At 41.7% G+C, this 15798-nt stretch overlaps 1 protein-coding gene across 8 annotated transcripts in view; it reads right to left on the bottom strand.

Moving 5' to 3' along the window:
• The window catches only part of LOC108245755 (transcription factor 4), a 179084-nt gene that overhangs the window by 36613 nt on the left and 126673 nt on the right, over positions 1-15798 (bottom strand). The gene's annotated exons all lie outside the window — the stretch shown is intronic.

The raw sequence follows: 15798 nt of genomic DNA, 5'->3' as shown, positions 1-15798 counted from the left end.
GGGGGGGGGGGGGGGGGGGGGGGGGAGGTCGTCGAGTCACTCAGACAGAAAACACCGGGGGGGCTGGACAGCGAAACGGTGAGAGGTGTGTGACACCATGAGTGAAAAACCGGAGACCACGGGGAATATGAAGCGACAAACAAGAAAAGGATGAATTGGCCCGAGCGCGAGTTCATTCACCGCCTCCTAACGAGCAAACATCCGCGGCGCTTTTTCACACATCAGCTGACGTTAATTTTAATAAAAATACCCCCCCCCCTGCTTTCAGACGGCAGACTGTTTATAAATTATTTACAGCACTTTCCTTCAGGAGTAACCCAGTTAGCAGCTTCGCTTCTCGTCGGAAACAAGAGCTTCACTCCAGCTTCACAACATGTTTAAAATTATTTCTGACCTTTTCTCCTCATCTCTAACCTCACAGCTAAATATGTTAAACCATCCTTTTGAATTTTTGTTCACTAGATAAAAGCAACTGCAATCCAACCATCTTTTATGTCGAAGTAAATCCACCCCGTTAAATTCTTTAAACTAATTCAGGCCCCATCAACGCTACACAAGATTTCTTTTTGTGTACACTATTTAAAGAAAACTTCATAGCCATGTCACATCAGTAGGTGGTGAAAACATCCAAAAACAATATATAAACACACAAAAAGATTAAGATTCTCCCCAAAAAGTTTTTTTCCCCCCTAAATACCATCCATAATCTTCTCTTAGTTCTCTTAACAGAAACAGGATCATGAAAACAAAAAAAAACGAATCCATTGTTGTTTGGGGTTCTAGGATATAAAATGAGAGCACAAAATAGGTAACTTTGTCATCATTTCCTAAAAGCTCCGTATTTGAACGTCAAATGGACGTACAAAAATATATATATTTAAATTCCTCACTTTAGGAAGCATTTAAAAATATTTGTTTTCTTACCAAAAACTTGGAAACAATCAGAAAAAAACAAAAATGTTTCATTTTCAAATGGATCCAGTGAAGAAACTGTTTTAGTTTTGTTTTACAATAAGTATAACTACAAAGTCTTTGCTGTATTTTTACATTTTTACACAAGGTTTGTTCCAAAAAACAAAGTATATCTTAACTATTCTCCAATATCAGTTGGAATATCTCCATCCAACCAATAAGCAAAATAATTGAGTGTTGAAAATATGAAACAACTTTCTGAGCTCGGCTTAGGATTCTCCCAAAAACATGGCCGCTAACGTCTCTTTGACCATCAGTTCTTCTCAATATTCAACCTTTTCGGCACAAGAATGAAGTTTAATGGAGACAAAGTCAAAACAAAACCAGCCTGAGGTAAAAAAAAAAATCTGAAGAAATGGTTTCATTGTTTTGGTTTTTAGGATAAAAATTAACGTGAAAAGTTTCGTAACTCAAGTCTAAACGCAAACAACAAAAACAGATTTTTAAAGTTTAGGTTTTTCTCACTAATAAATCGGTTTGCTGTGGATAAATATTGAGTTAAAGATGAAGCTTTTCTTCAGATAAATAAATGACAGTGTTATCAGCGTAAATGGGTTCATTCTTTGCTTAAACTGTAAAGTTAGTTGTAGGTTAGGAAAAAGTTTCCTGTATTTTTAGCATATCGTTGTTTTTCTTTGTGGTTGTTGGTTTTTGCGTTTTGAAGCAGATGTCTAATTCAAACCTGGCTTCTTTATTTTTAACTAATTTTGTCAACATATGGAGTTCCAATTTATTTCCAGACAAGAAAAATGTGGGCAAAATGAGCCCTAATCACAAAAAAGGAGGAAAAAGTTCAAGAAACGCTAAGATAAATAAAGTCACATCAGAAGCTACATTAAATAAAGGAAAATAAACCAGAAGCAGGTTCGGTATAAAGAGGGTCCGGTCCGGTTCCATGTTTATGTTGCGGAACATAAATTAATTCAAGATGGCGTCTGGTCTCACCAGGAAGCTCGACATCAAAGCTTCAGACAGTCGGTGATGTCACAGCGCTTTAATTCACCACTAATTACGCCACAGCAGCGTTTTTTACGGGAACATTATATCCGTCAGGACAGAGCGTGGAACCACAATATCTGACAAAATCTGAGTAAACAGAAGTTACCAAAAATACTGTTCCTGCAGACGGAACCAAACTTCCACAAGTTAGCTTTTTTTTTTTCCTTTGTCACTCGTCTTTATGTTGTTTGAACAAATAATTGTTCAGGTTTGTGAAAAAAAAAACAACTTAAAAACCCAGAATCAGATCTTCTCAGACCCTGCTAGGACCTTCAGGAACGTTAGGAATGACTGGAGAACTGGAGAACATTTGGGTTCTGCCTCGTTTCTTTGTGGGACAGAAGTTACATGGAAGTGAATAAAGTTTGGTCCATTACTGAGAGAAACTTGGAGAATAAAAAGAGTTTCCTGTTTCATAAAAAAACGAAGATAATAAAAAGTCACCAAAATGAAAACGAAAAGCTTAAAAATCCTCCAAGGAATAAACTTCGTTCTTCATCATTTCAGCCTTTTGGTCAAATCTTAAAAATCCAAAACGAGACGCGTCAGCCCTCAGAGTCTGTTTGGGATGACTCTCAGCTACTACCACACCACATTTCAGCTCACACTTATAGCCTTTTTTATGAGAGACTGTCTGCAGCAGCCATTTTGACTCCAGAGGTTAGGTTAGATATATGTCCCGTGATTACTTTGAGTTTCATTAAAATTCATCCAAAGGTTTAGGAGATATTTTGCTAACAGACAAAAAAAACAACTGGACGAAGAATAACATTGTGGCAAAATCTGCACGGTCTTTTAAACTGAAAAAACTATTAAATGAAGTGAACAAAGACAAACAAGAGACTGATAAAGTACAGTTAAATTAAAAGAAAGTCTCTCCAGTTATTTTTCCAATTAGTCCAAAAACCTCAAAATAACCAAACTGAGGGAAACTAAGTGGATCCGGTTATTTTACCGAACTATACGGTTATTTAACATTTATACACAGACAGACAGAGAGAGTGTCTCCGGTTATTTTACTGATCTGACCAGTTTTTTAAAGTGGAAAAAACATTCAAATAATCAGACAAACAGAGAGAAGGAAGAGATTTTTGATTCCAAAGAGAAAAGGTCTCCGGTTATTTAACATTCATATACAAACAGACAGAGACAGAGAGAGAGTGTCTCCGGTTATTTTACTGATCTGACCGGTTCTTTTTAAAGTGGAAACAACAAAAATAAGCGGATTGATAGAAACAAAACAAAGAATTATGGAAAGATGAAGTGTTTCCGGTTATTTTCCTGATTCATCCGGTTGTTCAATGGAAAATTACCGGACAGTCAGAGAGAAACAGGCAATAAATTCAGCTGGTTATCGGACCGGTTATTTTACTAATTTGTCCAGTTATTTAATGTGGAAAAAGCATTCAAATAACTGGACAAACGGAGAGAAGGAAGGGATTTTTGATTCCAAAGAGAAAAGGTCTCTGGTTATTTTACCGGCCTCTCCGGTTATTTAATGTAGAAAAAAACCCCAAATGAACTGAACTGAAAGAAACAAATGAATCATTTTACAAAGAAAGGAAGTGTTTCCATTTATTTTCCTGAGCTGTCCGGTTCTCTAATGTGGGAAAAAACAATAAATGAACCGGACAGTCGGCGAGAAACGAGTGATAAATAAGAACCAGATGAAGAGAGAGAACCTGTTTGGTTATTTAATGTGGAAATGAAGACGAACGGCTGAAACGGTCCAAACAGGTGATCACATGATCCAAACCTGACATGTTTACTGCAGAACTCACATTATTTGTCCTCATTTTAAAGAACGAAAACCAAACAAAACCAGCTTGGTTGACGCACGAACGAGGCCATAATTGAGTTCTCCTGTTAGAGAGAACCTCTCGGCCCGGTTCCCCCCCGCGGCCCTGAACGGCATGAGGCTGGTCCGGATCAGCAGTCTGGACTGGAGGCTTTTATAGATTTATCAGAGTTATTGGACTCTTTGAGCTCTGAAAAACCGCGGCGCAGTTCCTTATTTCCTTCCTGCGACGAGCCTTTCTCCTCTCAGCCTCAGACCTCTGGCTATTTCCTGCGTCGGGGGGGACATTAGAAAACCACATTATGTCCGCCTCGAGTCTCCATACTCCCAGATCCCTGAACTCATCCTCCGTGTGTGTGAGGCCTTCAATTTCCTGGGAAAGATTGGGATTTTACCCTCAACCTGAGCTGCTGGATCTCTTTCATCACCTGCTTTAATTCTCAGCCTTCAGCTGCAGGTCGAGACAGACACTAACGCAGATTATTTAATAAGTCTAATATCTACAAGCTTATATTTGTGTCAGAAAATCAAATTTATTGGCTGATATTTGCTCGCAGATGAGAAATTACTAAAAGTGAGAAAAATACCAGTTATTTTCATGTTTTCAGCAGTTTTTTAATAAAAATGCAAAGAAATTTCCGGTTTATTTTGCTTAAAACAACAAAAAAAGTTACTAAAATGAATTTTATTTTGAAAACATTTTGTTAAAACTAACTTCTGGATAGAAACGACAGATTAGACTTAAAGTAAAAGTTCTGATATTTTTAGGTGTTTTATTTTTTCAGAATAAAAGCACCCGAACACACCGGTAATTTAACTCCTTTTACTTTATTAAATTACTCTAATTTCGGTTTCTCCTTTTCCACGCATTTCTTGAAGAAACAGTATCTTACCTGCTGCAGGGTAGGTCTTCGCACAACCTCAAAGTTAAATTCTGATTGGATCGAGGAGCTAATGGCTAGTCAGAACGTGGTAAAAAACCCAGAGTGGGTTCCTCCCGTCTTCAAACTCCGTTCTCAAACAGACAAGATGACAGAACATCTGGTTTTATCGCAGTTCATGTCGGAAACATTAAGACGTTCCTGCAGGAAGTGGTTCAGCCTGCACAGGAAGAGCTACAGCTAGCTGCTGCTGCTTGGAAATGATCGTAGATTTCGGTGTAAAGAAAAAACAAAAACTGTCAATCAGAAACTGACCGAAACGTAAAGAAACTGTTTGCATTCAGAACCGTGAAGGTTTTGACCCGCTTTGTTCCTGGCTTCGCTCTGACTAGCCTTTGGCTCATCGGTCTGGTCAGAATTAAACTGATTCTCTGAGGTCGTTTAAAGAGCAACAGGTAAGACATTAACTGCTCACATCTCCTCCGCAGAACCCACCCGCTGCACAATCAGCAGATTTAAAACATCAAGGTGAACTCGGCTAAACGTTCGGAGAAACCGGATGGACCCTCAGTCCTCAACATGTCCACCAAACGTCCTCCACACGTCCACAGCTGGTGAACGGAGACTTCCTGTGGACATCGTGATGACAGGACATCTGGTTTTATTGCCGTGGATACTGTTATTCTGAAATGTTGGATCAGAACTCTCAACCTGCCTGTCCTCAGAAAGGGTGCTGGGGACGACTCTCAGCTACTTCTACGTGTTCGCTGCGGCGGCCATCTTGAATGGGCTTTACTGGCGGTTCTTCAGATTTAATCTGATGAGTCAAACAGGCAAAGATTTTCTTGTACAGAAACTTAAAGCTTCATTCGGGATTTCCAGTAGATTTTTTATTTTTTTCTCATTGATTTGTTTAAGTCTCCACACACACACACACACACACACATCGACCCGGCGGTGTGTGTGTGTGTGTTCTCCACAGGTGTCGCCTCTTTACGAGTCTCTTCCACGGTCGTTTTATTTGCCGCCCGTTTTTTCTCAGCTGCCAGAATTTCTTTTTTTTTTCTGGCAGAGTCGTCACACAAACGGTGTTGTGGGTTTTTTTTGCCCCCCCCCCACCGTCCCGTCACCGGTTTCCTTTGATTTAATTACTGCCACATGCTGCCGACTGCCAGCCATCGTTAGCAGGAGGACGACCAACGCCGAGCGCCGCCGCCGTAAACCGTCTGAAGACAATCAGAAAGGATTCTGGGGTTAAACCGGTTTACAGCTGATCAACGATGACGTCGTCAACAACAACCTTAAAGTTTCACAGTTTTCTGGGGGTTTTTTTACACCCCAGCAGAACGTGGAGCGAGGAGTTCAGCCGAGGAGACAAACGTTGGTCTGAAGCTGCAGACGAGACGGATTCAAGGCTGAACCGCCGCAGAAAAACCAGAGTCCACTTATCTCTTAGTCAGGCAAACAGAAGGAATGTTTCACTAATTCATCAGTTATCAGCATCAAAATGGCAACGAGGAGGTACAGATGGAATAAAAGTAGATATGAAGTCGGCTGAGGACAAAATAAGACCAAAAGTCCAACTTGGCGAAGAGACGAACTGATGTCAAAATTTACTTTTCAACATGAAACTCGTCCCAGAGTTCCTGGTTCAGCTGCAGCCAGAGACGATTCTTCTTATTATTCTTCTTATTATTATTATTTTCTCCACCAAACAGGAGGAAGAATCTGAACTGGACCCAAACTGTTCTGGTGTCAAACTACAGGAACCAGAACCACCATAAATGCTCCACATGTCAATAAACCATCAAATATTATCGATTTATTTGTTTTCTTCATTGTTTGATTTGATTGTTTTGGTTTTTAATCACCTGCTTCTAAAAAAGAGAGAGTGAGAAGAAGCCGCCGTGACCAATGAGGATGAGGCGGCCAATCAGAACGCTCGCTGCTGGGAGCGCAGCCAATCAGAGCTCTGCTGTTAACAGCAGCCAGGCTGTCAGGGTGAGCAGAGGCCCGTCTCCACCGAGGGAAAGTCGCTCTGATCAGGTTCTGTTTCTGGACCCGTCCTCCCCGGCCCAAATAAAGCCTTATGAATAAATTAAACGGCGCCGGAAACAGAACATCGGGTTTGTGTTCGTTGGTGAAACCGGGTCACTTTCAGCTCGGGACTTACAGAACGGCGTCACCAGACTCCGTTACCGAGGCAACGGACCGGCAGGCACCAGAGCCGAGCCAAAAGCAAAGATGGCTGCCGTCGCACGTTAATTACTGAGGACGGGCGCCACGGCACCCTCCTGTTTCCATGGCGATACGAGACGATGACGACGCGTCTGATCTCAGCGTTCGGGACGCAAACGCAACACCAAGATGGCTGAAACAGGAAGTCAGAGGTGAGAGGTCACCGACTGTAACCTCCATCACACACAGAGTGTAACCTCCATCACACACACACACACACACACACTGTAACCTTGTTACCTGCAGCCTTTCACTAAATTAACCTCTGAAAAAGAAGCTCTTGTCGACACCGGAGCTCAAAGGTAAAATCAGACAGAAACACTTCCTGTGTTCAAACACGTTCAGCTTCCTGTTTGGTTTCCTCCAGTTTCTCAGATCCACTTTAACTTCTACTCACCAGAATAAAAGCACGTCAGAGTCGGAGAATAAAAGCAGTAAAAACCTCCTGAAACGTGAAATTAAAGCAGCAAAGAAAAACAACCAAATCCCGACCGACGTACATTAACGCACCTAATCCTTTAAATTCATCATTCCGAGCTCGCAGGGATCTTAACCTTTGACGTTCTGTGCAGCCGCTGCACCATCCGCTCGCTCAGTTACATCACCGGATTTTTTACTTTTCACAGAAATAAATCTAAAAAGAGTTTTAAGCTCGTTTGTTGGAGTCCAGAAGTTTTAGTGATGGTTCAGAGGATTCTGGGAAATCTGAAGCGATCCTCGATCCGTTAACGCTCCAGGTGCAATCATGAGATATTTTGCTAACAGACAGTGGCGGGTGAGAATTCCTAAAAACAGTCAGAACCCTACAGATGGTTCTGATCTGAATCTGTGAGGTCCGTCTGATCGCCGTTCAAACCCAGACTGAAGCGAACCCGACCCGACGGGGGGAAGAATCCGGGCGAAAGGAGCCGCATTGAATCAGGAAGTGGAAGCCATTTTGTTTCAAAGATGCGACGCCTCCGTAGGTCGCGCCAACAACCTGAAAACTTAAATCACCTCAAACATCTGATTCTGATCCCGCTCCGCCTGCTGAGCCATAAAAACCTTAATAAGGATTAGAGTTCTGGTCCGACCCGAGCCACCGGGTTCTGACCCGCCTGTCAGCTGGGAGTCGACTCGTTTATCAAACCTTAAGGAACAAAAACTGGAGTCAAACAAAGAAAAACTACAGGTTAAAGTTTGTTTCACTGACGAAACGTCTAAAACAGAACGAAGGACGTAGATTGGATTAAATATGGCTGCCACAGCTAATAAACACTACCCAAAACAAAAGTGGTCGTGGTTTTCAATATGGCGGATCATCCCTGCTCCTACAAGGAACGCTGGTTTCATCCATCGAGTGTTTTTAGCTCTCGGAGGACGAGTCAGATGTAGGGATGTTCAGGTGTTTAAACACGAGGAAATTAAAGCAGGAACTAAAGAAACGACAAGAAACCATCGAAACAACCAGAACCGAGCTCATTTTCAGGCATTTTCCTAAAAGTTGCCTTTTTTTTTTTTACTAAAATCAATAAAAACCATAACTTTTAATATCTAAACCAAAAATCCTTCCTAGTTTTGTAAGATAATTCCCAACAAACATTGACATTCTCAAAAGGTGCTTTATTTGAGAACTTTGATAGCTTCTAAACTGACATTCATGAGCATTTCTGGATTGTCCCTGGTCTGCAGGAAGTGACGTCACGTGTCTTCTTCCTGAGTTATTTGGGGTTATTTTGTATTCCACGCTACACAAACACACAAAGAAGAGACTAGACGGTGTCGAATCACTTCAGGAACAATAAGTATTGGGTTAAAGTTGCTGTGTTTTGGGCAAAGTTGCGGGAAAGTTGCGATTTTGCGGGGTTTGCTTGATTTTGCATTAATAGTTGCGATCACAACATCGCAAAATCCTGGAGGGTCTGACTAAGAAGCATTTTTTTGTCCCAGTTCGTCCTCGCTGATCAATATTTTAGTCCATCTGTACAAACAGAGACAACACTTAAATACGATTAATGGAAATAAAACAAACATTAGCCTCGCTGCTGTAGCTTTTTCCGTTAGACGCCTTTAGCTAAGACAAGCTCCTCCTCCTCCTTTTTTTTAAGGTCCTTTAACCACCTTCAGCTTTGATAGAAGAAAAACTTTAGTTTTGACCCAAATCCAGCACCAGCAGTTAATATGTCATTAAAACCAGCGGCTAATTCTCAGATCAGAGGAGCTAAAAGTTGTTTCTGCCGAGTTTAAATGTGCCAAACGAACGTCCCCCGTTAGACCAAAGTAAATCATCTGAACGGGCTGAAGCGTGGACGCAGCACCACAGAAGAAGAGCTCTAATAGCCAACATATGGAAGCTCGCCGGTTGCCAGCAGTCCAATCAGGACGGCGTTATTTGGCCCACGCTGGAATAATAAAGGCGTCAGATCAAAGAGCCGCGCCGAGCAGCAGGATTTGTTTCTGTCGCCCTTTATTCCTCCGTGTTGACGTTAAATCATCCTCCTCCGTGCGGCAGGTACGGCGCCGACATCTGGAAGCCATGAAGCGTCTCAGAACGTTTGATGTGATGCTGCTGGACGGAGACGCTTTCCACGGACGAGGACGATAAGACGAGGACGAGCGGCAGACAAAATAAAGAGGAAACGGCTTTTATTTGGAGGAACGATTGTTGTTTTGTTCGGCACAGCTCGGGACTCCGAACCCTGACCTACATCCATCCGGCGTGGCAGCGCCAAAACAAAACCCGCCTCAGAAGCACCAAAAATAATAACCCTGCTGGTAAACAGACAATAACAGAGTCACGTGAGCTTAAAGCAGGAAAATTAACAGTTTGTTTCACAGATTTAAGGTTTTTAGACACGACTGCAGTAAATTAATTACATGAAAGGAAACGATACGGCTTTAAAACAGCAACAGAAATGAAACTCCTGCTCAGAACTTTTCATTTTCACCTCATCTCCATATATTTGATTATTAGCTTCGTGTCACGACGTTCGTTAGCCTCCTTTAGCTAAAACGACCTTTGTGTTGTAGCTAATTGTCACGACGTTTAGCTGCGTGTTCCAGTTTTTGTCGTCTTGTTGTGTAAAGTGCGACAGCTGTCTGGTGTTTCTCAGCTCACCGCAGCGTGACTGACCCACAAAAACACGCCTTACAAAACGGCGACAGCTCCACTTTCAACTTTTATAATAAAGACTGGAAATGTGTGGGTGTTTGTGTGTCAGCGCTGCTTTAAAATGGTGTCCTACACACACACACAGAGACACACACAGACACACACATCTTGGCTTTAATCTCTGGCCAAAAATGTTAACTTACTTAAGCCTGCATTTCTGCTGTGAGGCCTGCGCTCAGTACATGTGAGAACAGGTTCAACACACACACACACACACACACACACACACACACACACCACCAGCGTTCCAAGCTAACGGTAAAATGAGTGAAGGTCCGAGCGGCAGCAGCTACATGGAGACCAACCGGATCCAATAAAGAAAGAAAGAAATGTTAAAATGAAGCGAACAGAACGGGGGAAAACTGATGAATGAACTCTTTGTTCCAGAAACCAGCAGGAGACTAAAGACGACTAAAGAACCTCCGAGTGTAACAAACTGACCTGTTAATGTCACTAAAACAACATTAACCGTACGCAGGTCTGCTGGGTTACTTCGAGTAAATGTGGTGAACTGTTTTTACTGTTTGGTTTTCTGACTCTGTTCAATCAAATCCCAACATTTCCACTTGAAACTGTTGTTACATTTATCCAATTATTCCAGGAATGCCACATTTTATTGAATTAATTGGGAAGTTTGCGCCGTAAATTACAAACAAATCGATAACTTTTCACTTTTCACCAATTTAATTTTGGGAAAAAGCAACGAGAGCAGCTGAAGAAGCAACCGAAGCATCGCCGCCGACCTGAAACCAGGAATCAGCTCCGGTCGCCGACCAACGGGAAGCTTGGAAATTCGTCATTCAATGGAAGACATGTTTGTTTGGTTTTCAGAGACACGAGCAACAAAATCTAAACCCAAAGCTGAGATAAAACCAGAGTTCATCCAACAATCTGAGATCTGACGGTTTCCACCAACATCTGCTCGGAAAAACCCAAAGAAACGGGAAAACAGGCACTGTGGATACAAACCACTGCTGCCAATATCCAACATGGCCGCCAGAGAGCTTGTTCCTGCACGTGAAGCTTGAATGACCTTTGACCCCTGACAGTTTGAGCATCATTCTGCCTCTGTCAGAGAGTCGGAGCTTCTCTTCCCACCGACAGGTCGGGATGGAAATTCCCAACCATCCGAGGAATGCCAATGGATTCTGCTCAGCTGCGTGACACACACACACTCGGCTGGTGTGTGTGTGTGGACGAGCCTTATTTTGGCAGCTGCGACCTTGCACATCGAAGTCAAGGGCTTATAAAAACAGTAGGAGGGAAAAACTGAGCGGCGTTCCCATTCCGAAGCTTTTATCCTCCCAATGAAACACGAAACGTCCCAAACAGAGAAGCTTTCCTGGATTTGGGTTTAAACTTGTTTACTGTAAACACCGCGGCCGGTTTCTGATAAATCTGACATTTAAGATGAAATATAAGAGATATCTGCACCGACAGGTCGGAGGAAATTCAAAATCCCGTTTTAGATTTGAAGGTTTGACTCCTAAAGTTGGGAATATTTCCTTGTTTTGGGTTCTTGACACCAAACTGTGACGAATCCCAGAACAAAAAGTCACTTTTAACGAAATAAATCCCATTTCTGACAACTCAACGTCTTGTTTTTGGCTCATCTGTCAACGAAGATGAAGCTGCTTTTTAATCTTTATTCATCAATTGAAATTAATTTAGTTTATTCTCATTCTAAGGCCACAAACATGTTATGAGTTTAATGATGGCGTATAATTCAGATAAGCTTTATAAAGACTGATAGATGAAATAAACAGGAACTTTAACAGGTTCCACATTGAAATAAAGTTGTTTAATAAAATATCTGTTTAATTCTGTCTAATTCTGTCGGTCTGAGCCTAAAAAACACCTGAATGTTTTATTATTTCTTCTTCTGTCAAACATAAATTCACCATGCTGTCTCCCATCACCTGGCTCTGGACAGGTGCTCGTCGGTTTCCACCTGTGTGCCGCGATTTCCTGCCGGCAAGCAACCAAAATCCATGAAATCTAATAAAAGAGACGGCTTCAAACGTCAGCGTTCGTCTCGCATCGCTTCAATTTCACGGACAAATTTCAACGCGACCAAGTCAAGCTTTTAGAGGAAACGATGAAAACCAGAGAGGCGAAGAGGAGCAGAAAATCCAACGAGGAAGCATCGAAAACGCCAAACATCTTCATCCCGATCCGAACGGGAAGAGACGGAGAAATGAGACGTTTTCACAGATCTGATGGTTTCAGTTTCCATCAGCTGAAGATTTAAATTCAGACAAAACCACTCAGAACAACAAACATTCAGAGAAACTAAAGGGATCAAGGAAAAATGGGTCTTTTTCTTTCTTATATGTGTAAAAAAAAAAAAAAAAAATTGTACTCTATGGGCAGAACAGCTGATTTAAACACATATTTGTTTTCTTTATAACATCAATAATCTATGAGGAAAAAAAATTATCAAGATAACAAAAAAAGGATAATTTTACTCAAAATAAAACAGCTCAGAAATAAATATTACGGAATCAGGCTTTATTTGCCTCAGTGAGTTTGTAGCAGCAAAAAGAACCGGAGACTCCGGTAAATCTTTCACCTTTTTTTCCCTTTAACCTACTTTCTAGTTAATTTTAAAAAATAACAATTTTTTTTAAATAAATAAATTTTAATAAAATCTCATCTAAGAATTTTGTTTTCTTGATCATTAACAAATTAATGACAGTTACCAAAAATTAACTCGTCACATTATATAACCCAGGTCCATAAACGAACTACAACAAGATGGTACAAGTGTGACTAGAACAGACTAGAAAAAGACTAGAATAGACTAGAAAAAACTAGAACCTGCCTTTACTTGTCCCTCATTGGGTGAATCTGTGATGTTCTGACAGTAAAATAAAAAACAACAAAGAAACGGAGGTTAAAAACACCGGAGACTCCGGTACTTTATCTTCTTTTTCCTAATCTACTATATTCTTGTTCAATTAAAAAAAAGAAAATTATACTTTTTGTTTTCCTTCATCATGAACCAAAAAAAGGTCAAACTGACAAAAATTATCGACGTATTAAAACTTAAATCAAAAAATAATTTGGACGTTACGACACACGTGTTAAAAGAATAAAACAGAACGGAATAAAAGACGGGTAGAATATTCATATCGTTTTTATGTCCCTACTTTATTTGTAAAAATAAAAATTTAAAAATATTTCTTGAAAAAGTAAAATAAAATCATAATAAGTTACAAATATTCTTATTTTAAATTTAAAACAAAAAACGATCAAAGTTGACAAAAAGGACTAATCTGTTCCCGGTTGAATCAAACTGAGTCAATAAAAGAAGTGAAGATAAACGTGAGACCAGAACCGAATAAAATGTCCCTTTATTTGTCTCTGAATGGACGAATCTGTTTGTCCTCTGCTGGACGAGACAAAAACAACAAACGAGAGGAAAGAACCGGAGACTCCGGTAAATCCTTCTCTCCGTTCTGACCTGCTTTCCTTAGACTTTGAAATATATATATAGGTATATGTATATTTATCTATATATATAGATATGTGTATAGATAGACAGATAGATAGATAGTTGAGTGTGTGTGTGTGTGTATCAGCAGCATCGGTGTCAGATAATCTGATGCTGAGGGATTAAGTTAAAGCCTGAATGATGTGTAAGGCTTTAAATGACCGGATGACACCACACACACACACACACACACACACACAGACACACACACCACGGCGTAAACCCACCGGAGGAGACCCGGCAGACCCGCACCTTCAGACTCTCTACGACACGCAGAGGCTGTAGGAACTACAAATAAACCGTAAAACTAGCAGAAATAAAACTACAAACATGCAGATCCAGATGTTTTCAGCTCATCTAAAAAAAATAAACAAAAAGCAAAAAAACGGAGATTAGAAGGGAACGTAAACAGGAACAAAAACAAAAAAAACCTTAACAACACGGGGAATAAAAGCGTCTTTTTTATATTTATATTTTAAACAGAGACACAGATGGAGAGACACACACACGTCTATTTATAAAGTTTTAATTGCGTAACGCTTCGCTCTAATTCCAGCCGAGTGAACGCAGGACGTCGACACACACCGACTTCAACCAACACAACCTTTAATCTGTGCTTCCAGCTCTCACACACACACACACGTTCTGTTCACGTACGTAAAATATAAAAATAAACGGCCATTTTAGAAAACCCCAAATCACACGTCTGTTGATTGGGCGATAATGTAAACACAACCTGGGGTCATCTTCACTACCGGAGGTGTGAAAAACATCGTTAATCTTTATTTATTTATTCATTTAACGAGCTTTAAAATGGTTTAAAAAAATAACAATCAAACTATATTTTATTTAACATGAAATTATTTTATAATTTTATATTTTTGATTTAAAACAAAGAAGCTAATTTGTTTGTTTTTTGGGGAGAAGAGCAACAGATTTTACCCAAACTGAATTTTCTATTTTAATTAAACAATTTAAAAATAAAATTTAATCTCATCAAAATTTCCGGTTCAGTTCAGTTTAAGAGTTCCTGGTTAAAAATAATTAATTTGGTTGAAATTCTGGTGAAAATCTTGGAGAAATGTTAATTTATTGAAGAATAATGAACGAGAAGTGAAGTTTTGCCTTTAAAATAAATCGTGCATCTTTATAAAAACGCGTTTGTTTGCGTGAAAGTCGTCTTTTTTTGTTGGGAAAGGCGCCTCGGCTGCTGGAGACAAAGCCTGGCAGCAGTTTTCCGTGTCAGACCGCGGGATTCTGGCAGCCCGCCGCCGGATCCTGAATATTCAAACGCTGCGTTAGCATAACAACAGCCGGCCGGCCGCCGTTCAATCAGGCCTTTTGTTTTTAGCCGCGCTCTTCCTGCCGCCTCATTAAAGCCGCGGGAGCTTAACTCCGACAGCCGACAGCCGAGCCCCCCCCCGTCCCCGGACCGGGCTGCTCCCCCTGAGGCAGACAGAACCAGGCCGTCCCTGCTCCCGATCCCTCCGGCCTTCCAGAACCTGAAGCAAACGGGCCGGCTTCCTGAAACGTGACGAGACGAGAGCGACCCGTTTGTGTGGTTCTACTTCCAGCCGACGGTACGGTGGTGGGGCGGCGGCTGCGGCGGGGGGGTTGAAGCGAGGACTGGGAGCAGCTTGGCACCGGATCAACACCAGCGGCACAATGTGGCATCCAGCAGCCGAACAAAGCGGCGCCGGCGCCGCAAACCTCGCCGAACAAACAAAAAGCGTAAAAAGACGGGCCCCCAAGTCAAGGTGGAGAACAGGTACAGGTGAAAGGCCACACCCCCCGGCGCCGGGCCCGGATCCTGACAGGTGTATTGCCTGAGCGGCGGGAGTCCAACCTGGACACAAAACTCAGGGTTTTTAAACAACCGAAGCGATGGGGACAAACTGTCTCCCCTCAGGACGTCTCCGAGCGGCTTCCGTTTTATTTTATTTATTTTAATTCTATGGCAAAAATCCAACAAAACGAAGCGACGAAACGTCAAACTTCTGCCGTCTCCTGACACGACTGTCCCCCGTGTGTCCCCGCACTTCCTGTCCCCCTCCTACGTCTCCAGCCCCCCGGAGGACGGCGTTAAAGAGACGAACTCGGACGGTTTGCTGACAGGTGGACCTGCAGGAAGTCCCGGCCGTCCGAGTCCCAGGTGCACCTGCGACTCGCAGGCGTTCCCACTCCCTTTTTTTATTTTTCCCCGTCTTTGCAGGGGGAGAATGTGTGGAATGTGTTCTCGTCCACGGCCGTCCCGTTAGCGACG

This window comes from Kryptolebias marmoratus, linkage group LG14 (genome assembly GCF_001649575.2).
Source record: "Kryptolebias marmoratus isolate JLee-2015 linkage group LG14, ASM164957v2, whole genome shotgun sequence".
Lineage (NCBI taxonomy): Eukaryota > Metazoa > Chordata > Actinopteri > Cyprinodontiformes > Rivulidae > Kryptolebias > Kryptolebias marmoratus.
Note: the sequence above shows the minus strand (reverse complement) of the source record. Positions and strands in the feature narration are given on the sequence as shown.